Source organism: Pelodiscus sinensis, chromosome 1 (genome assembly GCF_052426305.1).
Source record: "Pelodiscus sinensis isolate ZL-2025 chromosome 1, ASM5242630v1, whole genome shotgun sequence".
NCBI lineage: Eukaryota > Metazoa > Chordata > Testudines > Trionychidae > Pelodiscus > Pelodiscus sinensis.
Genome location: NC_143052.1, coordinates 63,350,910 through 63,378,838, shown reverse-complemented (window position 1 = coordinate 63,378,838; position 27,929 = coordinate 63,350,910). Strand labels below are relative to the sequence as shown.

Genomic DNA, 27,929 nt, shown 5'->3' with positions numbered 1-27,929 from the left:
TGACTTTTGGTCTGACCCAGTGTGGCCGTTCTTATGTTCTTAAGGTGCAAGAGAGGATGAATCTGTATGCTAGGAGACTAGAAGGAGGACTGGTGCAGACTGAAGGAGTGGGAATGGGGAATACTGGGATGGGAAGGCTGGATCAAGGTGAGAGTAGGACTTATTGGGCAAGAAGACTGAGATTGTGATCAGGAGACAAGGGGACTGGCTACGTGAGATGAATGAGAGTGGGACAAGACAGTGATGTGGTAAAAAAAATAAGACTACAGTGGGGACAAGTCAGAAGGGACTGAGCTAAAAAGGGCCAGCCTAAGGGGAATGGTAGGAAGAGTTTTTGCAAGCAAAAGCAAACTCTCCTCCAGACCCTGCAATGGAACTCCAAAATCCCCAAATCTCAGCATTCCTCTGAAGTCAACAAATATCTGACCAACCCACTACTAAAATGACCCTTCACCCTCAACATGTTTTTTACCATGCCACTTTCTTCTTCCTAAAGTGACTCCTTCCCCATCAGCAATTTTTGAGTCATCGTTACCAAATGTCCACATCCCTTCTATCCTTTTAGCTATCAGCAGAAAAAAACCAATCTCAAATTATTTTTCAGAGAAATGCATGCCATTTTGAATACAATTTTGTCTCACTCCGTTCTTTGTTGCCTTTCCCCCACAACTCTATTATAAACTCCAAGAGCCTGAATCTCTGTTGTTCTGAACCTATTCTAGTAATTGCAATCAGTGCAAAGTGGGCAGAAAACTTGACCTAATCAGAATGGTACTAGTTTTGTACACTTGCCTTGCACTGGTGTCATTTGTCAATGGCTCAAGGTGCAAAGCAGCGGAGAGCTGAGCTCCAAATATGGGCTGGAGTTGATACCAAATGACAGCCAAATCCTGAAGTCAGGTAAGCCTACAGACTCAGGGGCCTCTGGGCAAGGTAGCAGGGAGGCCTGACTCCATGGTCCTGGAAGGGGTAGGTCCTTAGGCAGAAGGGGCAGAGCTGGGGCAGCCAGCCCTTAATGCCAAATGGATTGTATTCCCCTCCCCAGCACCATCGTTGTAGCTCAGCACCCAGGGTTTTGAAGTAGCGGCGTCGGTGGCCAGGAACCCAAGATCCCTTTGAATCACTCAGCCCTGAGACAGTTGCTCCTTTCCCCCCACTCTGTGTGAAGTGTTTAGTTTTTACTCAGGAAATCTATTGATTTTAATAAACAACAAACAACCAAAAGCCCTACAAATTCTAGTGTAATATCCAAAATGCTACCACTTACTCTAATGTTACCAGAGGGTTTTAATTACCAATTGTATTTCTATAAGCACTGTGCCCCCAATCCACATTCCAAATGACAGCGCTCTGTTTTACCTCGGAAAACCTAGTTTCATTCCACACCCTCCCAGTTCAGTCAGGGTTCCCTCATCTTCAGCCTTGATTTATAAAAATGTTGAATACCTTCCATCTAACCCTTCCTTTGCTTCTACCAATGTCTCTATCACCCATTGCACCAAACTGAACGGTCCGCCTCAGTCTGGAGCAGCTCAGAGCACTCCCTGATCCTGTGGGTGGTCTGATGTGCTAAACCCCCAAGCTGACAGCTTGAATTCAGCTTTAGATAGCAACAGGCACAACAGGAGAAGAAAGGGAAGGTTAGATTTATTCTATCTAACGTTTTGCTAAATCAGCCATGGAAAGGAACACAGAATGAGGAAGAGATTGGGGGGTGGGAAGGGCAGCTAGAGAGAAATTCTTCTTTTCATTCATGAACAAAGACATATGGAAGTTAAAGCCAGAGATATGCACATTACTAAGGGATAGCAGAGGGGGAAATTTTATTTTTATGGATACTATAAATGTTATAGTTTCCCTTCTAGTATAATAGGCAGAGTGCCTCATTTTCCTCAGGAATAATTCTCTTCCCCGCATTGAGACCCATGGCTCAGCCTGAGCCTTCTGTCTCATGGTTTATTCCCTCGCAAATCAGATTATTGCCTTGTAAAACAGAGCACCCCTCCCATTTTCCCTTTAATGATAGAATAACAATTACTGCAAGCACACACACACACACACACACACACACACATACATACACACACAACCATCTTAGTCCAGCAGAGTTCAGTCTGAGAGCAAACGGCTCAGCTCTGCTGTACTTTTGAAGGCAGGATGCATTTATTTGTATTGCATTTGATGATGAGTTCCAATTATCTTTGCAGAATTTTAAATGGAGAGTTAAGTGTCTGATTAAGGAAAATAATGAGCTCTGGGTTACTTGTTCATGTGAGCGAGACTTAGGGAAATGTCCAGATATGAACCAAAACAAGAAACATGCTCCTCCACCTTGGAACACACGTGCAGTTTCTCCAGGAGAAAAACACCCTGAGTTAGAGCCTCAGTTGGTGTAAATCAACATAGCTCCAGTGCCTATAGAGGAGGGATGTGAGTTTATACCTCAGGAGGATCTGCCCTCCTATTATTTGCAAACCCAGTGAAATTAGATTTGCAACAAGTGGTTGTATATGAAGACGTATTGGCTACCCACATATTATTGCACATAATGGACCAGATTACAAAGGAGGCACAATAAAATTTGCTGCTATCCTGAAGGGTTAGGGTTAGGGTTGCCAATTTTGGTTGGACATGTTCTTTGAGGTTTCATCACATGCCATTGTAACTCCCAAGGAGATTGCTTGGATTCCCGGGGCCTTGTCTGCTGGCAGCTCAGGGAGAGGCACTCTGAGTTTGCCTTGGCTCTCCCTCCCTACCAGGGCCAGAGTCTGCCCGGCAACCCAGGGGGAAGGAGAGACCATTGTTGAGGGGAGTCTGGAGCCAGCCAGAGAAAGGGGAGGACTGGCTGTGTGGGAGCTAGTAAGCCCCAGGCCTGCATGCAGGGTTCCCCCTGAGAACTGGCCTCTAGGGACCTGAAGGCAGGATCCCTCAGCTGGGTTTATGTCTCCACTGTTGATTCCCAGTTGTGGAGTTTGCTGGGAGGCTTCCCCAGCCAGGCTGAGTTAGCTCCAGCTCCCTGGGTGAAAGGAGTCACTGCATGGTCAGCTCTGCTCTAGCAGCAAGTTCAGGGCTGCTGCCTGCTGTGTGGGTCTGAATGCTGGGCTGGGAGGCTGTAGTTTTGAATTTTGGTGCAGTTGTGTGGTCTGCATCTTGAGCCCTGCACCCCTTCGCGGTGAGGGGAAATTCTGGGACGGAAGCAGCCTGGTTCCTGCTTGAAGAGGACCCCTGTGAGAAGAGAGCAGCCCTTTGCAGAGACTGAGTCATCTCTCAACCTGAGGCTCATTCATGGAGTGTGTGAGTGCACCAATTTTTAGTTAGTAAGTCAGGGAATTTGTTTGGGGATTTTATTACCTGCAGCATATTAAACTGTGGAGGGATTTACTGCCTTCTCCCATTTGTGAGTCCTTTGGGCTGTACTGGACCTAGTCAGCTCCACTGCTAAACCACTGCAGAGAAGGATTGTGTGGTCAACAGTCAAAAAGGGCCCCAACAAAGTACGTGTACCAACGGGACACTAACCTCACAGTTGCTGGGCACCGGTGACCCTAAAAATAGTGTTTTACCCTGTTCTATTTAATATAAGTGTGTTTATTATAGTGTATGTGTTTGTGTTATTTTCTGGGAGTCTCCAACTATCTGGCAAATACGTGGGGATTATCCTGGGCTAGAATTTTCCTCCCAAGCTGCCCTGGTGACCCTGCTAGGAAGGAGTGAGGGGGGTGGAGGCACCGCCAAGTACATCAATCAGAAAGAATAAAATTGAGTGGGTGGCAGGATCCAGAAGAACCCAGACCTATCCATCCAAACCTGAAAGGAGATTGGCTTTAAAAGAAGGTAACCAGGTGGAGAGGGGGCGCTACACCATAATTTAAGATGAATCTTTAATTCCTGTAGGCTCCAGGACAATTCTGGACCTCTGCAATCCTAGGTAAAGGGGTCTTGTATCCACTTCATAAGCCTTAGAGAAACATCTGTGATGAACTTTCATGTCCTGAGATTATGATGTTTTATTTTTTTTTAAATGGTGCCATTCGCCTGCTTAGCTATTAGATGGAGACTCCCTGGAAAAGTATGGAAAAATAGTGCAGATTCATTAAGGGCCCATTCAAAAGCCAATTGAAATCTTTCCACTTAGTTCAGTGGGCTTGGGATGAGTGTAAGGCAGTGTTTCTTAAACTATGTTCTATGGCACAGCAGTGTGCCAGGAGGCAGTCAGAGGTGTGCCACGGTCAACAACAAAATTCAAAATGGCCTCCCTTAAAAGGGCAGGCAACCTTTTTTTCTCAATAACTTTTCCCCGACCCTCTTCCCCCACCTTTTTTTTTTTCTCAACAAAAAATCCTTGGTTTTCCTGATAAAAAAAATGTTTTTGTTTAGTGTTCCTCGGTCTTAAAAAGTTTAAGAAACATTGGTGTAAGAAGACAGAAATTTCCTGTCCTAGTCACTCAGCCTGCAGGGGAGAAAAGAACTGGAGAAAGAATCCAAAGATTCCCACAGATAAGTAGTAGCAAAGAGTTGGAGCTGTGGCGGAATCAAAAACAAGGCTAGTTATTATAGGCCCATAAGTAGTGGGGATGCAAAGGGTGCGAAAGCACCCCCTTGTAAACATTCTCTGGCTCGTCAGGGGAAGGCAGGAACAGCCTGCTACCTGAGCCTCTCTCCCCCATGATTTGGTTGGATGGAGGAAGGCTGGGACTGATTTTCCCGCCTCCTTGGGAGACCTTTCGGGGTGCATTCACACTCTTGTGGTCCACATTTACAAAAAAAGCACCCCCCCCCAGAAATTCCTGCATACAGGCCTGCATTGGATAAAAGGAAGTTTGAGGCTCTTTGACAAAGCCAAATAGAAGCAATCATGAGAAGAAAGCAAACCACAAAATTCTTGACCTCACTGAGACACCAAGAACTTCCTGATGGAGGAAAGGAATGCCCTAACAGAAACAAGCATTGCCTCCTAATTCCTCAGAACCCAAATTCATCACAAAAGGTACCTCAGTCACTGTGGAATAAGTAAAAAGGTTTCAAGGTAAAAAGCGTAATGTGAAATACCTGTCTGGAAGACAGAGTGTGAAAGGAAGTTGGTATATTACTACAGGCTACATTTGGGAAAAGTTAGGAGCGAGATAAATTTAGCCAAAATGATCCTCTTCAGCAGCAAAACAGTGGAAACATCATTCCCTAGCTGGAAGAGAATCCTCACCATCATCCAGGGGCTGTAAAAGGATGGAGAAAGAGAAGGAAGAAAGGAACATTCTCCAAATTTCCCCATTGCTGTCTAAGATTCAAATTTTGACTTGTGAGGCAGGAAATACTATTCTTGAGAGACTGGGAGGGTTGAAGCTGGGTCTTGCAACAGAAAAGAGACGGAAGGTCTCTTAACACATAAAGGCTTTTCTTCCATATGTAGCTTCAGAAAATATATGAAAGTTGTCTTCTTTCTTATGCAAAAGATTCATTTCCTATGTCAGTTCAAAGCCTGTGTTAGGTAACTCATCTGAGGGAGGCTCTGATTTCCAGAGACTGATTGGGAACACACCCTCTCACAATTTTGGCCTCCCAGCTGTGTGGGGAATGTTTGACAGAGTAATGACTCACAGAAGAAAGAGCATGGTCTTCCTAACAGGCAGAACCAAACCTGGGACCGCTGTACACGAGTCTCTACCACTTGAGCTAAATGCCTCCTCCCTTTTAGCTAGGGCTGTAGTACAGTAAACTCATTCTTTCTCTCTGTAAGTGGTCTAAGTGCCACTACATGGGATAGCATATCACACCCAATATGTGTGTGGGTTATGCTAGCACTTTAGTAAAAGTCTATTTAACGCTCAAAGGTAGAAGGTTAAAGGGTCAAATCTTTAAACTTTCACAGAATTTGTGTCAATTCTCGTTCAAGCAAAATTTCTATTGTGTCAAATCTTGATGTCTTTCCTCTGGAGTTTTGCCTGAGAAATGACAAAGTGAAAACTAAATATGGATTTCAAGAACTGGCACTCTAATTATTATTGTTATTGCTGTTGTTGTTACAGCAGCTACAACAAAACAACAACAATAATTTTGTTTTTATAAGAATGAATATGAAAAAGGCACTATACTGCTGATGAAAAAGAAAGAAAATATTATCAAAATGAAATGTTCAGAATAAGTCTGGTAGCATTTACTTCTCAATCTAGTCTTACTTAATTATAAGCAAGCCATCAGAAATGCTTTTGAGATATATGAAAACTGTTCTTTCAAACACTACGACCTAAAGTGAAGGATCAATCACATGAGCAAATTCATTCTCTTCTTTGTGATGTATTCTGTACCGCACAATGAATTATTCACATACTGAACCTACACAATTGGCAGATAACACCAGCCACAAACACATGACCAGGGTTCTAGCAAAGGCTTCAAACATCTGAGCTTTGACTCTTGTTTGCCATTGTTACCCTGGTGTTGTGAACAGAGAAGCAACAGCCAGTATTCTGAGAAGTTCAGCTATTCCATAGTAGGCACCACATTCCAATGTAAGAATCCTATTAAACCACTTGCTTTCATAATACGACATCCAGAGCAGAGTCCCCATTTTAAAAAAGGGACTTCCCTTTCCTTCAGTTGTGTGTGTGCAAATAAAAAGGAATAATGATCACACTTAAAACATGAAGTGTGATTGACAGAATAGCTACCAAGTGCTTTACAGATGTTAACTAATGAATCCTCACTGTACCTCAGTGCTTTAGTCTAAATATCATCATCCCCATCTTACAGATAAGGAAACTGACACCTAACATTTCAGTAACTTGTTCACAGTCACATGCCAAGCAAAGCAGGGGAGCCAGAGTCCAGCAGAAAGTAGGGCAGAGAATGAAAAGAAACCAGGAAATAGGATGATTTTAATTTCTTACTGTTGCCAACAACATTCATAAGAGAAGAAAACAGTTAATAAGAAAAAAACTGATTTTTATTGTTGACCTGAATGCTTAACCCCCACCTCCCCCCAAGAGCAAAAATTAGGGATGTTAACTTGGAAGAATACCAGTAAGCATGAGGCTTATTGGGATGCTTACCTAACTGGCCTTGTCAGCTCTATCGTTTAACCGGTTAACTGTTTAAACTTCCCTATCTCAGATCACAGTGAAAATATCATATGAAGACTAATACTGACCTAGTATTATTTTACCCTGTGAGCAAGCACTGTCATGGCCATATGGAGGGGAGAGGATCCCAGATGGGATCAAGAAGTGGCCCAGAAGACCATCTTGTTCCTCCGAAAGCTTCCACACTCTGAAAGAGTTTGAGCACATCTGTTCTATAGCTAGCCCCACAGACCCATCCTAGATAACTTTTCCAGATGGGACAGACCTATGACTGCATCTGGTGCAACATATGACTACAAAACAACATTATATGAAAATTCACAGCACATACCACATCTAGTAAATGAAAGCAGAATAGCGCAAGAAAGTGCAACATCAAAAGTGGCCTCCCAAAGGATGCTGCCAAAGTGTGTAATCTTCCTGTGGGAAATTTATTGCACAGAGACCAACATCAAATTCCCCAGTGGTTTTTACCATATGAAGTTATGTACCAGATGAAGTTGGTAGCCCCCCACTGTGTATTGTGTCCAACATCCAGTCTCACCCTCTGTGCAACAGGATTCTAAGGGGCTCTGTACTCATTACATGACAAAAAGCTCAGTTCTAGGAAGGTAGGGATGTGGGCAAGGCAGAAGAACATGCTTCTGTATAATATATGTAGTCCAAAGGTACTGCAATGATGAGAAAGGAAAGTGAAATCTGTTCTCTGGTATTAGGTTAACTAAAAGGCAATTGACTTTTAGCTCATGTGATAGAGTCACATGGCTTTAGCCATCGTTCTCAAGGTCCCAGGTTCAATCCCACCTGTCAATGCCCCAGGATTCATTGCTTTTATGAGGGAGCACTAGAAGATGTTTTGCCTGTCACAGAGCAGCTCCATAACCATTCTTCAGTCAAGGAAGTAGATTCCTCCCCTCCCTTGTGTAGCTATCCAGCACCTGGCTTAGTTTCTCCTCTGGAGAATCAAAAGGTTTGTTTTCAGAAGAATGGATTCCCTTTAAGAGGAGAAAATGTATGTCTGCCAATAAACAATATGTGGGCACAAATTTGGAGCTTGGAGGGGCAAATAGAGTTCCACCCATAATCCATTCCTTGAATGCTAAGCTTCTGTGCGCAAAGAAAGGAAAGGTGATGTCCCACAAACATGTATGTGCTCTTGCTCGTTTCGGCTTTCACTAGACTAGGACAAAACTCTGCTATTTTCAACATCTGAAAAGAAGTTTTTGAGGTGTTTTCTTTTCTGTTGGCTAAATGCTGAGGTAAAATTACTTCAAGTATTGCCTAGAATTTGGCTCTGAGCACGTTGAAATGTTTGTGGGAAGTTTGCATACTGGGGCCCAGCAAAGCTTTGTACAAGCCGATGCAAGCGATACACCAGTTGCCATGATACCGTACATGTTGATGTCTATTGACTGGCCCAAATGCAAGTCTCATTTGAGTGCACAAAGCACTTGTTGTACCTGGCTCTGGGCAGAGTAGCTTTGTGGTGACTCAGTCAGATATTTTAGTAAGTTAGTTGGCCGTATTTCTGCTGTCGAAGAGAGGTTGTCTTTGCTTTTCTGACTGCCCCTTTCTAAAAGTATGCTCTCTTAATCAGCCAGCGTATACTTATTCATGAAAGATAGTGCTTCTCTACACTTCTCCATCTCACTTCTCCACAAGCCATGCGTGGATACTGTCTAGCCTGCTCTTAAGCCAGCTCTGACATTTCAAAGATGCATTGTCACACCACTGCAACATGTGGAGGGACAAGGGTAACATACTCTGAAGTCCTTGCTCTAGAGCTACTGTGTTCAGTGCTCCCTGAGGGAAGTGAATGGGTGCATCACCAGACAGGCTGTGATTGGTTGTGCCTTGAGAGCCACAGTCCTTCCGAGTTCCTCCATGTGCTGTGTGAGGCCATACACGGCACCATACTTTAGGGCCATGACAAACACATTCATACCCAGCCAGCTCTTCTGGGCATTGTGGAGGGAACTATGGGGTACTCCTTGGCTTCCTCAGGACAATGAGCAACCCTAAAAACACTAGATCAGTCTCTATATTTGCAGGTGTGCAGAAACTGTGATTATATCCACCCCTTTCTCAAAGAGCACAGGGTCAGGGGGAGCAATTGGCCAGTGCTCTTCGCATTCTACCACCTTCCCTTCCCAGTGATCCCTTCGTAAGGCCCAGGTTCAATCTTTCAGTCAGCCCTTCCTCAGGCACACCTTCTGTTGCCTTTGCTGAGGTTTTGGCCTAAGGAGAGGAGTGAGGACCACGAGGGCTTGGTTCATAACTGTCAGAGATGGGGAAGCCATACTGAGGTAAGTCAGCAAAACAAGTAGCTGGATTCTCACCTGAAGTTTCACTTTTTCTGTGCTTATAGCCAGCAGAGGAGAGCAGATGGCATAGATGGTGTGGATGTGGGAAGACACACACAGTTCATGGCCCAAAGTGTCTGCATTCTGCTGACAGAACATGCTTACATTAACACACAGAAGAAATGATGCTTTTTTTTAATGCACAGCGAGTAATTCTGAGCAATTCCCCCATTTGTGCCGGCATTGTTTACAGAGCCATTTAGCTGTTTATGCCAACATGGACATATTGTACAGGTACAAACTAGGTTCCTAAATATGAGAATTCAGCCCATCCAGGTTTCTTGTCTACCTCCTATCCATTGAAGATTTGTCCATTTAATATAGTATCCAGGGCCCAATTTAGGTGAGTTTCAACAGCCTCAAGTTCCAGGGCTTTAAACAGGCTGTATGGTCCCAAGTAATAATCACTCAGCCTTAATGCTGAGTATTTCATATTTTTCTCACTGGGGGAATCCTTCCTTTCAGTTGGGAAACTGCAGTCCCTACTGAACCAAACACCTTAGCTTTGTCTCTGCATTGCTATTTCGGGATACTGGAAGTGTCTAAGGAACGCATCTGCTATTTTGAATTTTTTTTGAAATAACAGACGTGCTGTTTTGCCATCCCTGTAAACCTTGTTCTACTAGGAATAAAGGATGGCTTGAAAGAGCACTTTATTTTGAAATTTGGCACCGTGTAGACATGCCAAATTTCAAAATAACCTCTTTCAAAATTAAATTGACAAAAGATATGCAATTTGCGTAGCGCAAATTGTGTATCTGTTTTTTATTTTAGAGTGCAGTCTAGACATAGCCTGTGTGACCAAAAACACCCTTACATTCACACCCTATACATTATCATAACAATCTTTGTGGAAAATAGGCCTGGTGAGCAGTGTTCCCTCTTTCCCTCTAAGATTTTTCATCCATGAGCAGACTGAGTTTTGTCTTGTGCACCAATATTGAGGTTGTGTGCGCTTGTTCAGATGTGTGCCACTGTTGTACCCACCAGTTACTAACAAAAATGTTATGGAAGAAAGAATACTAAAACAGCCCTTTCCCAGTCACAAAGAATAAAAAGAGCTATTACATCAGCACTTTCTCCCATGCATCTTTATTATTATGGCTGACTTAGTGCCAATGTACCTTCTTTGTCCTGCAATGTGCTTATTGACCACCCCGGCACGATGTGATTTGTCACCACATACACAACACGGAAGGCCTGACAGTCATTCGGAAGGAAATGGGGGCTTCTTAACAAATGAGCCTGTAAATAATGAATTGTGATGGTTGCAGCAGGTACAAGAACAATCCCATTTCAATTGTTTAACTATAAAAAATGTAGTTAAGATCAGATGGCTGAAACATGGAAGGAAGATGGAACTAAACATTGCTAAAATACAGAAGTTATCAAAGCCCAGGCCAAAAGAGATCTCAGCTGGAAAAAAAAAACATGGTCAAAGCTTAAATATAAAAATAAATAGCAATTTAGAAATGTAAGCAACTTAAATAAGTCATTTATTCATAACTTGCAATGTACACACACGACCCCCAAAGCTCTTTAAATGTCTAAAATCATTTTAAAAACAAAAAAGTTCAAAACTTCAGCAAGTAAAAGGTAAGCCAAGAAAGTTTAAACCTGTATTCTCTCATAATAAACACAGCAAGGGACCTCAAATTTTCAAAAAATACTTAAAAAAAATTATATATATATATATATATATAAATATATAATCCATTTAAATATCTTATTCAAAGTTGCAAAACTTACAACTACTCTTTATCTGGCAGTGAGCATCTACTGACATCCTTAACTTTGTTAGTTAACTCTTCAAGTGCCATGATGCTTTCACGAAGTTTAACTTTTTTTCCTTAAGTGATTTATATTAAATATAAAATAAGTGAAAATAAAAAAAGAAACCCAAAATAAACACCCTAAATCCTTTTGCCAATATTAAAACAACTAAAACAATACAAATTATCATTAAAGTAAAAATTTAAAAATAATTATAAGTATTCCTATAAAATAAAAATATAATACTTAAAATCTTTTAAAAGCTCAAAAAAGGCCATGAGCTGGGTGGTTCAATATCAAATAATACAGCCCAACTATTAAAATCCTGTTCAAAATAGGGATGTGAATGGTTAACATCACCGTTACTGGGTGAGACTTACTACTTACAGTCAACTGGCCGGCTGCTCCAGCTCTGTGGGACCTGCAGTGCCACAGGCAGAGACACTCCAGTCTGGCAGGATCAACTCCCACCCCAGCTGGGGCTGCTCTAGTGGCTGCCACCTGCTACATGGCTTCTGGTTCTGGCCCCGGTTGGGGCCACTGGAGGAGCAGCCACCTGCCAGGTGTCTTGGGCTTGCTCTGAAGGAGCAGCCACCCGTGACATGTCTCAGGATCTGGCCCCAGCCAGGGCCGCTGGAGGAGCAGCCACCCGTGATGTGGCCCACAGCTCCAGCCCTGGGGAAGGGCTGAAGCTAGGGCCAGGGCTGTGTGGTGGCTGCCCTGCTGCTCCTGGGGTGGGACCGCCACCCACCATGTGGCCCCACTCCAGATCAGCTGAGCAGCCACTGCGTGGCTCTTCTGAGGAGGTAGGTAGGAGGTAAATTATTGGTGTGCACCTGCACAGGCATGCACCTTAGAGGGAACCCTGCTTGTGAGGTATAATTTAAAAACTTAACATCATCTTCTGTAATGTATGTACAAACTGCATATAAAGAATTATGAACAAAGTTGAAATGATGACTAATTGTTTACCAAATTGTGCAGCAGAAAAGCAGGAGCCAAGAAGCCATAGCCCTCCCTCATTTTGAAAGTGGATGGGCCTGACCGCCCTGTTCCCCCCTACCTTCTGAGGCCCTGCCCTCAGCCAGGCCAGAAGCTGGAACCCAGCCCAAGTAAGAGCATCCAGGGAAACTGGGCAGTTGTGGGGAGCTGTGGACTTTCCACCTCATGCGGTGAGGGGGGGACCAAAAGCAGGCCCCCAGCCCATGTTCTCCTTGGCCAGGCAGGCAACTGTGGGGAGCCATGGACCCTCCACCTTCTCTGGGCACAAATCCCAAGGAGCAGGGACACTGGTTGGGGATTACTCTCTGTCCCCTATTCAGACAAATGGAGGGGTTCAAGCTCCCTGAACAAGCTCCAGCTTCCGGCTTGGTGGGGGTGGAGTCTCTGGAGAAAGAGGAGAGGCAGGGTGGGACCATGCAGGGGGAAGGGCCTAATTTCCCCCCCCACACACACACACTTTTAGGCTGAATCCATTGCCCCTATTATCAGACAAATCTGGGAAGGAGGTGAACCTGTTTCTCAAAGACAAAGGGCAAGCCTATACCTCTTGCTTGGTCTCATTACAATTGCTTGGCAATCACCCATCAGGTGGTCATTCTTTGACAATAGAAAGGGGAAAGAAACAGAACAAACTGCATTTGAGCAAATAACAACATGGAACCTCTTTCACTATGAGACTCTATGTCTATGTCCTCACAGCTGAAGTGAAATTTGTGTAGGACTATCCCTTTGGCTGTTTGTGAGTGGTCCTGGGCTGGAAGCTACAACATCATAGCACTGTAAGGTAGCCAGAGTTACTGGACAAGCAGTGACACATTCTTTCACTGGTCTGGATTGCACCCTGAGATACGACACCCTGCTCCATACTTTCACCAGTTTGCCAAAGTGGAATAGTGCAACACCAGCGTTCAATATTACATCTTGCTTTAAATATCCCTTTTGCCTCTGTTCAGCACATACTGTGCGTAATTAGCCAAGTCTTTTCTTGCTCTTTCTTCTGTATCACTTTAATGTCTCCATTTCAGTGTTCACTGATGAACACAATGGGCTAAAATTGAAGAGAATTTAAGGTAAATTTTAAAATTCTCTTTGAATAGAAGGGCTCCTGCCCCTTACAGGAATATGTTAGCCTTCCATATGGAGTAATCTTCTTAACTCTCAGCCATGGAGCTCCTAAGTCTAAGACCTATTGTATGAATAATCTGCCTTTCAAACCCCCTGCTGTTTTCCTTTATTTCATTCTTTATTGCATATGTATTTCTAAAAGACAATTCCAGGGAGGGATCCATTGTAAATGTGGTGTTCTTTAATATTACCAGAATTCTAATTCTCCACATTTAGGTAGCTCTTCTTGCTCATCCAGACACATTACCACTGATGAGGGAAAGACGACTTCAGCTCACAAAAAAAAAAACGCTTCCAAAAAAACAACACCCCTCACCTCCCAAAAAACCTCTCTCGTCTTAGATTATGAGCTCTGAGGGAACATGTCTTACAATATCTGTCTGTTGTCTTCTCTAAGATTATAAACTCTTTGGGGCAGAAACCCGTCTCTTTTTTTTTGCACAGCACCTAGCACTGTATGGTTCTGGACTGTGACTCAAGCTACTGGATGATGTGGTATATAAAATACTAATAATTTTATTTCACTTAGTACAAACAGTTGTTTAGAGCAGGGGGTTTCAAACTTTGGGCTGCAGCTCATCAGGGTAAGCCACTGGTGGGCCATAAGATACTTTGTTTACTTGAATGTCAGCAGGCACAGTAGCTTCTAGCTCCCAGTGGCTGCGGTTCTCTGTTCCCAGCCAAGGAAGGGGCAGGAAGCCATAGGATGGCCCACGCTGCTTCCTGAAGCTCCCATTGGCCAAGAATGACGAACTGCAGCCACAAGTGTGAGTGGCTGTGCCTGTGGATGCTCAAGTATAAAGACTGCTTGAAGGCCTGCTAGCATCTTGCCTTGATGAGCCATTTGAAACCCCTGGGCTAGAGGACAGAGCGCTGAACTAGGGAATCTTTTCTGAGGTTTAAATCCTGTACTGCCACCTATATGATGCATGCGCTTGGGAAGCAACGTCTCCCTTTCCCCAGTGGCCCTTTGTCTGCAGTGTCTTCAGAGCTGGGACCAAATCTCACTAGCTGGGCAGCTGAGAGACTTGGAAAGATAGAACAGACCAGTCCTGTGTGCCTGGAAGGGGCAGGGCCTCAGGAAGAAGAGGCGGGGCTGAGGCAAGCCTGGAGTGCACCACCTGGGGCCCTGAGGAGATTCAAAAAGCCTGGGATTCCATCTACCGTTGCTGCTGCTGTAGTGGCAGCAGCAGCCAAAAGCCCCAGCAGAGCCAAAAGCAGAGCCAATCATCTCTGTGTATTATGATCACTAAACTAACAAAGCAATTCAGCTGCTATGCAATGGGTGCTCTTCTACTCCAACATCACCAGTGCCACCACCTCCTTCTCACACCAACAAAGGGGGCACCAACCTCTCGCAGCACCAGCATCTGCCTCAGCACAGCAATCTTCATTCTGCACACATGGGGCTGCAGCATGGACAAGGGGGGGGACAAGCAGGCACCCAGCCCCTTCCAATATTCATATAAACAAATATGTATTTCTGCTCCAGCCTTGGCCCCGGCCCTGGCTACTGCTCCAGCCTTGGCAGCTGATGTCCGTTCTCAGCTCCAGTCATGTGCTCTTCCAGCACCAGTTTCTGTGCTGGCTCCAGACCCAACAGTGGTTGGATCACCATTTACTGTCTCCGCTCAGGGCACTGTTTCAGCCCTAGCTACTCCTCCAGCTCCCAGACACTGACTCAATCTTTAGCTGCTGTTCTAATGGCCAATAACATATTGGTTTCGTCAGTTAAGTTTGGTATAAGTGAAGCTACAAAGGTGTTGGGGTCCAACTGGCAACTTGAGGGACAATTTAGTCAGGCCCCTGAGAGAGTTTCATCTGTGTGCCGCCTCGTGGGCCCCATGTGCCCCTGTTCTCCATAGTGGTGGTGCACAATGTGAGGCCACGGTCAGTTTCCTTCCCAAGGCAGGTGGGTAGTTGCTTTTGAATTGATTAATCGTAACATGTGCTTGGTGGATTTTCAACTAGGGATGTAAATACTTAACCAATTAACTGGTTCCACTTAACCATAAGGGCTGGAACTGCTCTCCGCCCACCCAGCAGGGAGCAGCTCCAGCCCCACAGGGTCTTTCAGAGCAGCCTTCCCACCTCCCCCTCCTGCCTGCCACAGGCAGGGACTGTTCCAGCTGGCTCCCCTGAGCAGCCCTTGTCCATGGCGGGCCCAGCCTGCCCCCTGCTGCAGGTTGCCCACTGGCTTCCCAGGAGCAGGGCCAGCATTGATTTTCTGGCTCCGCTGCCGAGGAAACTTTATACTTTAACTATGAGTTTTAGCAGTTACATGGTTATATTTTTAAATGAATTTTTATGTCCCTAATTTTAACCACAGTGCATTAATGGGCGGTGCAGCAGTAATCCAAGAGCAAGGATGTGAATACCTGCAGTGGCTGTAATTAAACAAAATTGGTGCAGAGAATAGAGCATTTCACACTAAGGGTAGGTCTACCCAGCAACATTATTTTGAAATAATGAATATTATTTTCAAATAACTTAGTCTGCATCTACACAGCAGGCAGTTATTTAGAAATAATGTCAAAATACTGTCAAGCTGGAGGACTTCTTACTCTGACTCCTATAACCCTCATTGTACAAGGAGTAAGGGAAGTCGGAGAAAGAGTGCTTTATTTTGAAATAAGTGCTGTGTAGACAGCACCAAAATTCGAAATAAACTATTTCAATATAAGCTACACAATTGACGTAGCTCAATTTGCGTAACTTATTTCAAGTTAAGCCCTGCTGCGTAGACGCACCCTGAGACTACTTATTCATTGAAAGTGATGGAAATCCACAATCCCTTGTGTGCTTGCAAATGACAGGCCTGGCTGCCATTTCACACTTGTCACTACAAATATTGATGTCAACATTGGGAGTCTAGTGTAAGAAAAACCATGTCCTTAGGTTTCTTGCTACACAGGGAGCTAGTCTTTTATTTTATTGCTTCTTAACCCCATTAGCGCCTTAATGGCTAAATCCTTTTTAATTCTAAAAAAGGATCTGATTTTAGAATCTGTATGGTGGACCACAGAGATGCCTCGAATTTAGCATCTGGCCCACAGCAATGAAAGGGTTGGATAACCCTATAGTGGCTGTGATATTTGCAATATAAAAATAAATGGCACTGAAATCATTACTGCATCAAGAATGCATTAAGATTAGTCTATAGAAACAAAAGAATGCTTTTATTTTAACCCCCCTTTCCCCCACCACACACACAAATTTAGCTTCTTTTTGTCCAACAGAAAACCCAATGTCTTCTAAATAATATGAAGAGATTCTGTTGCCATTCATATAGTCAATGATTTTGAGGGGACAGATGGAGTGATGAGGCTGATATTTTAGGACTAGGATGGTTACTGCCAGAGACCCAGGAAAAATGGAGTGTGATTAAAAGAAATGGAAACCTACCATTTTTATTTAAATGGTTCCATAAAAGTCACAATGAGTTGGCAAGAAACTTGGGTTTTATTGACCTTAATTTCTAGAATAGAAACATTCTTATTAACTTCAAACACTATTCAACATTATTAACAGTTACAGGTCTGCCAGAATACAATGGCAAGAATTTTGCAAGCTAATGACATAATGTTGCTTAGCAGGTGTTGGATACATCACTGGTATATTAGACAAAATAGTTAACTGTGTTAAACTTTACAAAATTTAAGTAGTTACACATAGTAGTTATCCTAATAATAGTATTTTATTAGTTGTCAGGTTATCTTAAATTTCTTTTCAATTTCTGAATCATTAGTTTGACTTCTAGATCCATATTGTTTTGTTCATTTGTTGATTTCCTAAAAGCATATGTTATAGGTCATAATCAGCTAATGAAAATGATCTTGTTCGCTCAAGGTCCTGATTGCCACAAAAAACCCACAGGCACAACCATAAATTATGGATGTCTGGTGTCTGTATGCCGTCAAAAACTTGGCTAGGCTACATAACACCATTTTTTAAGGAAGTATGTTGAATGAAGCAAGTAAGAGGTCAGTAGAAGAATTAAAGTGGGTTATTTAACAAAAGTCAACTCAGAGTTCCTGCCATTTTGTCAGTCTTCTCTTTTTCACTCCAGGTTCTTTCTCTAATCCCCTTCTAGTGTTCTTAAGCACGTATTGTGTCTATGCGTTCCTTCTGTATTGAGTTCGTATCACAGTATGGCTGCAAGAGTTAAGAAGTCATTTATATACATAGGAACAATGTAGCTGTCATACTATTTCAGACCATTTAATCCATTATCCTAATCCCAGCAAGTACCTGATGCTTCAGAGAAAGGGGATCCACCTTTCTCCTCCTCAATTTATGGGAAATATCTCCATCACTCTCTCCTACAAGTGTAATTCAAGATTTTAATTCAAGAGGCTCAGTTCATGAAACGTTAAAGTGTTCTGAGATTCTCTGATTGGATATGTTTTATATCTCACCGTATCTATATCTGAAGCAAGTCCCATTGATGTCAGCAGAACCAGATTTAAGAGTGCCTTAATATAAGTAAAAAAATTGATTTAGTATGTGAACAAAGTGCTGGGATAGCATGGGCTATTGAGAGGATGAGCCGGATTAGCACATTCTCCACGCACTCTGGACACAGCCCTCTGGGCAACCCTGTCCCCTTTTTGGGATATTTTCATTTCTTACTGTCTCCCAACAAATAAGGCATCCGAGTTAAAGCCCTTAAAGTCACTTAAGCTTTTGCTCCCAGCTGACTTTCTGTTCTAGAATCCTGCATAAGAGTAGATTCATCAGAGGTACAACCCCCATTCGGGAATCCAAGTCAATTTCCACATTTAAAGGCTATTGAAAGCAAAAAATATTATTAGCAAATTTTAACATAGGATTATAGGAAAACATTGTTTTATAGTAGTCTTTAAAGGAGAAAGTAAGCCTCTGTCTCAGGAGTCCACAGCACATTCACTGTGAGAAACCCCTTTAATAGCAAAACAGGTGAACACCTGATACTCTAAGATGCATGTCAACAAAGCGGAAGTGTTGCTGAGTTTAACCAACCAACCATTCACAGCTCTACTTGAAGGCTTCCACTCTTGACCAATCTCAATTGAGAGAATCAATTGTTGTTGCCATGTCCTGTCATGTTCCAGAATGCACAGACCCTACTTTTCAAAGCAACCACACTGACATCATAGACAGTCCCTTTGCTATCTCATCTCTCAGGAGCAGAGAGGTGACCTCTCCCAGACTTCTGCCTTGTTCCTTCCCAGTGACATCTTAATTACAGATGAGGCCTTTCCACTTCTTTAATCACCACTGCTTTTTTCTCTTCTTATTTTGTCTTGCAGAGTTCAATGCTTATCATTTCTCTCAGCTCAAGGACTTCTAGTTTTACTAGTTGCCAGTATGTTAGGTGCTAACATTTGCAGAAATCTCTGAGCCGTGGGAACTGTGTCTGCTGCCACTTTGCACAATCCGGTGTCATGGATCTTCCTCTTGCACAGTGCCACCCTCTGGCTCCACAAAGCCCTGCTGAAGGCATGCAGTTACATTTAGGATGCTGATAACTCAAAAAAAAAAAAAAAAAAAGAGCAAAAGAGCAAAAGTCCTGTTAGCCTCAGTTGGCAGCCACTCTGTAGTTAAAAGGACTCAGAGGGTTCCAGAAAGAATGTATGTCTCTGTGCGCTTTCCAAGATTTGTTTTGAAAAGGTGCCAGGGAGAATTCTGCAAAGCGAAGGGGAAGTAGCAAGCATGAGGGTGACATCCTAAGACCTGGCCAGCTACCAATGGGCTTATGCAGTGCCAGAGCAGTAACACTAACATTTTTATTTTTTTGTTAAATCACATTTTCCTTGTTCTTGATAGATGCTTGCTCATTAAAGAGAGGCTAAAGAAATACCTTGTCACTGAGACGGAAGCAACTGTTCTGATTTATGCAACGGGCTGACATTCCAGCATAAAGTAAATGAAAAAGCCACATGACATTTGCCATCTTAAAATCGTCCTTTAAGCAGGCTATCCAAACAGATGTTACTACACCCCAATTAACCCGATAAGAACAGGGGCTGCAGTTATGATTCAAAAACACAAAACCCTCCCTCTTGTCCTAAAAAGGAAAACAATAATGAGTGTAGGATTGTACATTTGTCATCATCCTGGTGTCTATTAATGAGCAACCCAAGGGCATGGAGAGAGACCTTTCCATTCTATTAACGACCATTGGGTATTTAATTAATATTAATTAATACTAAGTAGTATGGAACAGTTTAGGGAGATCTGCTTAGAACAGATTAGAGGTTTCTTGTAGTAAGTGTCCCCCCAACACACTTTACAGTATTTTTCACTCATACGATATTTCAATTTAATGTCTGCCAAAAATACCTCTGAACAAAATTTAATTCATTCATGAAGGAAAGGCTGGGAAGAGATGGTGATCCAAAGGGTAGAGGTTCAATGTTCACAATCCCCTCGGTCCATCTTTAAACTTTGGCAGCTAAAGCTTTTGAGTTATAATCTGAATTTTTCTATTCCAGCAGAGGTGAAGTAATAGTTTGTTGCCTAAATTATATATGGCATCCTTCTCAGTCTCAGTTGTTAACAGATTTAACATCTTGATGGCCACTGTTTTACAGAGCTGTGTTTTACTAAGTGCGGTCCAACACAGGGATTTTTGCTACTTCCATTTTGTTTCCGGGATCCAGGCAGATGTTCTGTACCAATGAACCAAATAGAATGGTCAGTTCTAAATTTGGTGCAGTTATTGATGACTGAAATAAGGGGCATGACAGGAAGGAGAATGGAACAATGAGCAAACAGAACATTCAAATGTAAAAGATGTAGCCTCCAGCAACTCTAATAGAGATAGAAAACCAACGGGGCCCAACAAGGGAAGGAAGATGATAAAAATAAGTTATAAACAGAAGGGCAGGGGGAGAGAGAGATATATTAAAAGTCCTTCAGACTATGGTAAATTCCTGTCTAGAGATGTGCAGATATCTTTAGAAAGACACAATCAAGAAAAGCCAGCAGATCAGAGGAATGACAAGACCTACTTGAGAAGCCAAGCATTCAGACATACTAATGAAGTTACGCATTTCCTTGGTAAGACGTCACTTGCTGTGTATCCTGTTCCATCTTGGTCAATTAACTGTCAGAAAAACAAATGCCTCTTTGTACTTGAAAAATGAGAGAAAGGCAACAGGGCAAAAACATGTCTGTTCTGAGGACAAACGTTAAATCATCTAGTGCGGAAAAATTAGAGGATTATGAAGCTGTTTTACTGAAGCATGTTCCCAGTCAATGTTAAAACTTCCTGGTTTAACACTCACTGGGAGAGGATTACTTGCCTTAGCTCCCACATACATTAAACCCCATCAAAGTCCTTATAATCTCAAGACTTAAATTATTGCTTTCCTTCCAAGAATGGCTTAATTAGGAGAGCAGAGTGTTTCTAGGTAGAAAATAGATCCTAATATTAACATAAGGATCTATTTTCAAACAAGTAGAGGAAAATAAACTCAAGGGGATATAAATGGATATTCTATAAAGATATCAGCCTGCATTTTCTTATGCATAGCATCACACTGAGGGTTTGTCCACTCCAGAAAGGCTTTGCTGGCATAGCTATACCAGAGCCCCCTAGCATAAACACAGCCATCAGCACAAGTTCTTTTGGCAGTACAGGAGGCCCCCAACTTGCAACGTGATTGGTTCCAGGGGAAGCGTCACAAGTTGTGGGCATCATAATTTGAACCCGCATTTACAGTTGGCATCGTGTGCCGTTGTAAATGCGGGCCAAAGATGGAAGTCGGGGGTTTCCAGCTCCTTCCACACTTACAAAAATTGTTGTAAGTGTGGGTGGTCAGAACTCGGGTGGTCGCATCTCAGGGGCCTCCTGTATAGTTAATTCATGTCCTGAACAACATAATCTATGCTGATAAAAGGACTCTTTTACCAGTATAGCTGCATTTACACTTGGGCTTTTGCCAGCACAGCTATGCTGATCAGGGGTGTGATTTCTTTTTTCCGTTCTCTTAACTACCTTAGCTATGTCGGCAAAATTTTGAATATAAACCAGGCCTGAGTGCCACACGATGGAAGGGTGCTGTTGCAACAATCATGGGCAAGACATAGCCAAAGTCATAGCTCCCCTTAGCTGGAAACTATGAACTGCAGCCAATGGGAGCTGCAAGGCTCCATGGCTACGGGCGCATTTTTAATATAAACAAAGTGGCACAGGCCCGCCAGTGGCTTACCTGGGTGGGTCTGTGACACACTTTGAGAAACGCTGGCCTATGGTGAGACCATTCTAGCAAGAGGACCCTCTATAAGAACATTTATGTGTGTAAGACATAAGATCATTCTGTGGCAAATTGGCTTAGGTGCATAAAGATGGTGATTAACATGAAAAATGGAGAATGGGCCATGATCAGTTTTTGTAGTGTGACATGTTCTTGTATGAATTCCTCTTCATGTCTTGGGAATGTAAAATGTATTATTGTTCCAAAACTAGAATGGTCCCTTTTAGCAGGGTTCTGTGGAGTGAAGAGCACATTACAGAAGTCGATCCCCCTCCTGCTTTCTACTCTTTAAGATACTGTATTATCAGAAGGCAGTTCTTTTTCTATCCATCTGCAATGCTACTCATTTTTTACTGCACTGCTCAAGGTGCTCTAGAGTCTTCAGCAACCTTGAAAATCCTATTTCCAAACTCAAAATGTGGTTTCTTCTCTGATCCTTCTTACATCCGCTCTTTAAAATGAAAGGATTCCATTCATAACTACCCTTTCTTTCCTCCTCTTTTGCCAGTTTTCAGTCCAATATGCCCATTGTCCTACAATTCCATGACTTCAGACCTTAGACATTTTAACCATCAGTGGAGAATTTTGTCAAGTACTTTCTGAAAAACCAAGGCTATAATATCCTTCCCTCCTTGCTTATCAACCATAGCAGTAATTTCCTCAAAGAATTCCAACAAATTAGTTAGGTAAGATCTGCTATTCCTGAATTGATGTTAGCTGTCTTTAATCAAGCTCTGCTTTTCCAAGTGTTCCCTATTTGATCCCTTAAAATAGTTACAGAGTTTTTCTGCATAAAGGAAGTCAAACTGACAAGTCTATTTTTTTTTCTTGTGTGTACAAAAAGCAATCTTCTTTCCTACACTGAGAGAATGCTGAAAAAGGAAACCTTGGTTTCCATACTCTCCTTCTTGTAGATCCCCAGTCTGAGATTTGTTTTTAAACACATTTTTTGAAGGAAAGTAAGAGAGGAATAAAGGAGGGGAGAAATCATTACAGAATACAGGAAAGGTGCTTCTCCAATTTGATTGGTTCCAAACTTTCCAAATATCCAAAGTCAGAGCTGACATTTAACATGTATATTTAAATATTTTAATCTTATATTCCCTTTTTCCTGCCACTGTCATGAAACTCCTATAGTAAGTATACATTAAAACATCATAATTTCCAGAATCAAAGGGTTAAGATGTGAATATCAGTCCCTTTATTATAAAACAATTGTGTTAAAGTTATATGATTTGCCTTTTATGCTCTACTAGAAGATTAACCTGGTGTTGCTTAGCTCCTTAATTAATTGTTTTAAATAAAATGAAAATGTGCATGCTTCCTTTAAATCATTGCTCTGGGGTTGGGGGCTGGAGATGAGGGCTTCATGATGCAGGCTGGCTCAGGGAGAGAGGATTACCCCAGTCCTCTCTCATTGTAGTGGCTTGGGGCCAGGTGGGAAGCACATTTCCATAGCTACTGCAGCTCCAGCAGGCACAGCTGGGGGAGAGTTGCCTGTCTCCCAGCTGGGGCAGGTCCCTCTGCACTCCCCAGCCAGAGTGAGGAATGCAGAAACTGTGCACTCTCCCCTCACTCCCTGATGAAGGGGAACAGCCAGCAATGTTCCTGTATGAATTGGGGGGCAGAGCAGGAGGGTCAGCTCCCCCACACCCTTCCTAAAGTGCACCTGGGGAGTGGAAGGCTCAGGTCTAGAGCAGTCCCAGAGGTGAGGCACCTCTAGCTAATCCCTTTTACCTACTGGCGATTTTATCTATTTTCTATATAGTTTTCTGAGAAGCAATCCCATTCCAGGCACATCCCAGTGTCCTGGCACAACCAAACCCTGACCTTGCTTTAAGTTATGATAAGAGGAAGCTGCATTCCAAATTAGGTGGTTCTAGCTCTTCCTGTTTAGGAGAAGTTCTTGAAGAAACAGAGAGACACATACAGACACGCAGACAGACAAACTCTCTCAAATACATTGTACGTTTAATACCACGAACGTGAACAAACCTTGGTATAATATTTCTAAATCAAATTCAGACCTGGTGTAGGCAGATGAGATGCCATTGATTTCAGTGGAGTTGCAGCCACTACTACTGGGTCTGATTTTGGCCCATTGATTTTATTCTGCTTTTGTGGATGTCACTAGTAGTTACTCTGAATAATAACATCTTTGTTTGCTTAGATGCAAGCCCTATTCCCACCAGCCTCCATGAGCAGAGCGAGCCCTACATATAGTGAGTCTGCTGTATAGGAGAAGTGGATGAAGGCAAGAGACTTTGTAGGGGGTTCCAGAAAGCGTAGTGAGAGGAGGATCAATGGACGTACCACTACACTCCTTTCTTCTGCTCCGAGGGAGCAGTCATGTGCCACACCCCTGAAACTCAGCCTGGGGATGAGAAGCAGAGGGAAATCTTGCCAAGTCATGTACTTCAGAACAGTATGGGAAACATAGAGAGATCAAAAGGACGAAGTCTGATAGAATCTGCAGGAAATTCTGCTCCTTGTAAATGATGAGGGCATTTCAAAGTCATGGCAATAAATAAATCACATATTTTATATACTTAAACAAATTTGGCGTATATGATTTGGTGTCTTCCTCTGCAACTTATGTGGTATTGAGTTAGAAATGCAAACAGACCAGCAGATAAATTAAAGGATACACCAGGTTAGGATCAACAACAAAAAATTCCTTTGTTATTCAAAAGCGTCAGAGGGGAAGCCGAGTTAGTCTGTAACAGTAAAAACTTAAAAAACAACAAATAGTCTAGTAGCACCTTAAAGACTAACAAAACATGTAGATGGTATCATGAGCTTTCGTGGGCATAGCCCACTTCTTCAGATGAGCAGCGTATATGTGGGTTTTGCCCACGAAAGCTCATGATACCATCTACATGTTTTTTTTGTTGTTGATCCTAACCTGGAGTACACTGGCATCCCTTTACTGTTAATTAGTGAGTAGTAGTGGGTTGTCCAAGTTTTTCCCTACCACGCACCCCCCCCCCCCGTGGGGTATACATGTCCGCGTGTTATGCAATTTGATTTTTACTCATATTATCGATATCATGTTATAGTAATAGGCCCAGCTGGTTAATTTATTTATGGACAAAATCTTTGAAATCATCCATCTTCTTCTCCCATTCGTCAGGAAGCCATTGCCCAACAGTTGTCCGTGCTCGAACTGAAAGATTGTTTTGTCTCATAAATTTGTAAACCCAGTTACCTGAGCCTCCGCAAAAATCATTGATTTTAATTTCCATAGCCATAAGTCAGGCCTTGAGCTTTATGGCTACCGTTGACACTGCACGTTGGCTATCTCTCTGTGCAAGAACCCACTTCGCCAGGTTTTCTTCTAGATTTGGCCACTTGGCTTTCTTTCCTTGGCGTGCTCTTTTGCGAGGATTTAATTTCTCAATCTCCGTTTCTTCTTTTGTCCATTCGCTAGCAGACTTTTAATTAATGGAAAATTTTCTGCCTGCTGCTCTATTGCCATTTTCTTTTGAATATTTAACAACAGCTAGTTCAAAATCAGCTGTATATGATTTGTGCTTAGGCATCTTTAAAAATATTTTCTTGGACTATATTTGTTATAAACTGAAAAAGTTTTAAAACTTTGTGGTTGAGGTAGGTCTTATATACTGGTACAGTAATAGGGTAGTGCTTATTGCTTTTTATAGTTCAGTGGCCTCAGCCATGGTTCATTACCGGTATACCAAGACCCAGTATTATCAGGCTGCATGATGTCATTATCTTCAATGTTTATAGCTGGCAAATGGTAACCACATTAAAGACCACCAGATTCTTTTATGAAGGTGGCAGAAGTCTCTTCGATACGATAGTTGATGACTTTGTTCTGTGATAATATGTTAATTGACCAGCAAAATTATACTGGTTTTACCTATTTCTGTACTATGTTTATACCTAATGAAAAGAAGCCAACACAGATTTTGGTCGTTTATTGTTCTTTATGTAAACCTGAGGGTTATGTACGTCCATGGGTATGCTAATATATTTTTTACATACAATAGAAAAACTGCAGGTAATACATGAATGCGTGTTATACTTGGCTGCATGCTAGATTTGCTAATTTATGGTATTCTTAAGGTAGGTGATTAAAATGTTCTAATGACACAGAATGCTCTTTTATAGTATTTAAAATCTAATCAGGAACTCAAAAGATCCTGTAGGGTGCACCTTTTAAAATACATTGATCAAACAGAGTTAGACACAAATGTTGATGTTTTGTGCTGTAGAGAACAATCCCTCACTCAGGAAACTATTTCTGTCCATTTCATCTTCCTGGGTCCCTCCTTCTCACTTTATAAACCTCTTTTGTTCCTAGTCTCCTTTTCATTCTCTTCCCTCATTGTCATTTCACCTCTTCTCTCCTCAAAATGCCTTAGCTGGTGTGAAGCATTCTACTGACTCCGGCTATGTCTATACTACAGAGGTTTTTTTTTGGAAAAATGGCCATTTAAAAAAAAAAAACTTCACTTACGTCCACACTGCAATCACATTATTTAAAAAAAAAATTGAAAGAACAGTGGGGTTTTTCCTACACTGGTAAACCTCTTTCTATGAGGAAGAAGGCTTTTTCTGAAAGAGCCCTTTTGGAAAAAGACGTGTGTGGATGGGGAAGAGGGAGTTCTTTTGAAAGAAGAGGAAAGAGGAAAAAGCACAGGTGCTCTGGTGGCCACTCCGTCCATAGTAATCACAGCTTAAATGTGAGAGCGTCCATTCAGTGTGGATGCTATCTTTTGAAAAAGCAGATTGCTTTTTCAATGCACTTTGGCAGTGTGGACACGCTCTTTCAGAAGAAGGTTTTTCAGAAGATCTCTTCTGGAAAAGCTTCTTCTGAAAGAAACCTGCAGTCTAGACATAGCCTCTGTGAGAAAATTTATGCTTACCAAGTATGTGGCCTGAGTATGTTTGTGTATGTGATTGATGGATGGATGCAGGTAGAATGGATATTTGGGGCCTGATTTTAAGAGGTGGTGAACACGTATTGTTCCCGTTGACTTGCAGTTGTGGGTCATGAGCAATTGAGAAAATAAGGCCATTTGCTATTTCATGGTTCAGATTTGCACACTTTTTTCCTCAACTTTTTCCTGAATTTCCCACTGAAAATTCAAGAACAAGCCAGACAAAGTCAGACCCTGAATGTGCTATTTTTAATCTGAAGCTGAAAGGCTCAGTCACTGAGAGAAATGCATCTTCAATAGGCTTGTGAGAGACTGAAGGGAGGATGGCCTGGCATCACAGGAATCAAACGAAGCCTTTTGGCCCAGCTAGCCCTGCCCCACTTTACCTGTAGCCAATGCCAGGTCTGGAGGGAGGATAAAAGGAAGGAGCCTGGCTCAGTTAGGGGCTGACTAGTGAAAAGACAGGAGTTAGTTCTGCTGTCTGCAGGACCTGAGCTAGATCCCGTCTCCTTAGCCAGCTACTAGAGCATGTAAGCCTCCAACCCCACTGTCTGAGGCAAAGTGCAGGGAACGTATGAGGAACCCTCACTAAGGAGGGGGAAACTGGGACTCTTGGGGCCATGCCCTAAACGTAAGAATAATTTTTTTCATCATTTTTCCTTATCTTATCCCCTAGTTTATTCGGCAGTCAACATTGTTTTGAAATTATGCCTCAAAATATTCATGAACATTTCCATGAAGGATTTTCTATATTTTTTGAGCATCTCACCCTTCAGTGCAAGTTAAGAGTTCTACCCACAATAGCTTTCTTCGTAAAAAAGGAAGCCTATGGGCCAGCTTACCATACAGATCAAGGCAGCATGTGCAGCCACTAAGAGCTTTATGCTCTGAGTAGTTTAAAAGTACTATTCCTTTGTGTTATATGTTTGACAGATGATCTTTATTACATAAAGCTGCAACGTTTCTGGCAGTACAGCCTTTGGAGGTTGAACCCCCACATACACTTCCTGCCCTCATATATTCTAATGACATGCTACAGCAGGTATTCCCAAGACTTGCCTGAGCTAGGCTTTAATTGTTCTTACCATACTGAATGTCCTTTTCAATTTTGTGTTGGAAAGTAGCACTTAATGCAAATGTGAGCTCACAAAAAGCTTCCCAGAGAAAGGCAGCTAACACAGAAATACAAGGAGATGGGTTAGCTAACAAGCCTCTAGACTGTACCGAGCCAGCTGGTCTAAGATTGTAGTTCTGATCAGTTTCCTCCTGCTCCTAAGCCTCCATCTAATGAGGCACTGTAAGGAGCACACACTTCCTGTTGGAAGAAGTATGGTTGTGGAAGTGATGATCCAAAGCACCAGGGAAGATACTGACACCAGTGTTCCCCCTATCCTGGGTCCCCTCCTCTATGCTTTATAAAAATTGGCTTATGAATATAAA

General features: G+C 42.5%; 2 long non-coding RNA genes across 3 annotated transcripts in view; both read right to left on the bottom strand.

Annotated features, from left to right (window-relative positions):
- The window catches only part of LOC142829753 (uncharacterized), a 125,184-nt gene that overhangs the window by 26,008 nt on the left and 71,247 nt on the right, over positions 1 to 27,929 (bottom strand). Inside the window, exon 4 of one of the 2 annotated variants that reach the window (XR_012904501.2) lies at positions 9,416 to 9,523. The exons of the other annotated variant lie outside the window; for it this stretch is intronic. This is a non-coding gene — a long non-coding RNA (uncharacterized LOC142829753). The remainder of the gene's footprint in view (positions 1 to 9,415; positions 9,524 to 27,929) is intronic. 2 annotated transcript variants of the gene reach the window in all.
- On the bottom strand, positions 16,783 to 18,770 carry LOC112546956 (uncharacterized). Its single transcript, XR_003090690.3, has 4 exons — positions 18,345 to 18,770; positions 17,758 to 17,814; positions 17,591 to 17,661; positions 16,783 to 17,494 (listed from the first exon to the last, which is right to left on the bottom strand). It is a non-coding gene; the product is annotated as an uncharacterized LOC112546956 (long non-coding RNA).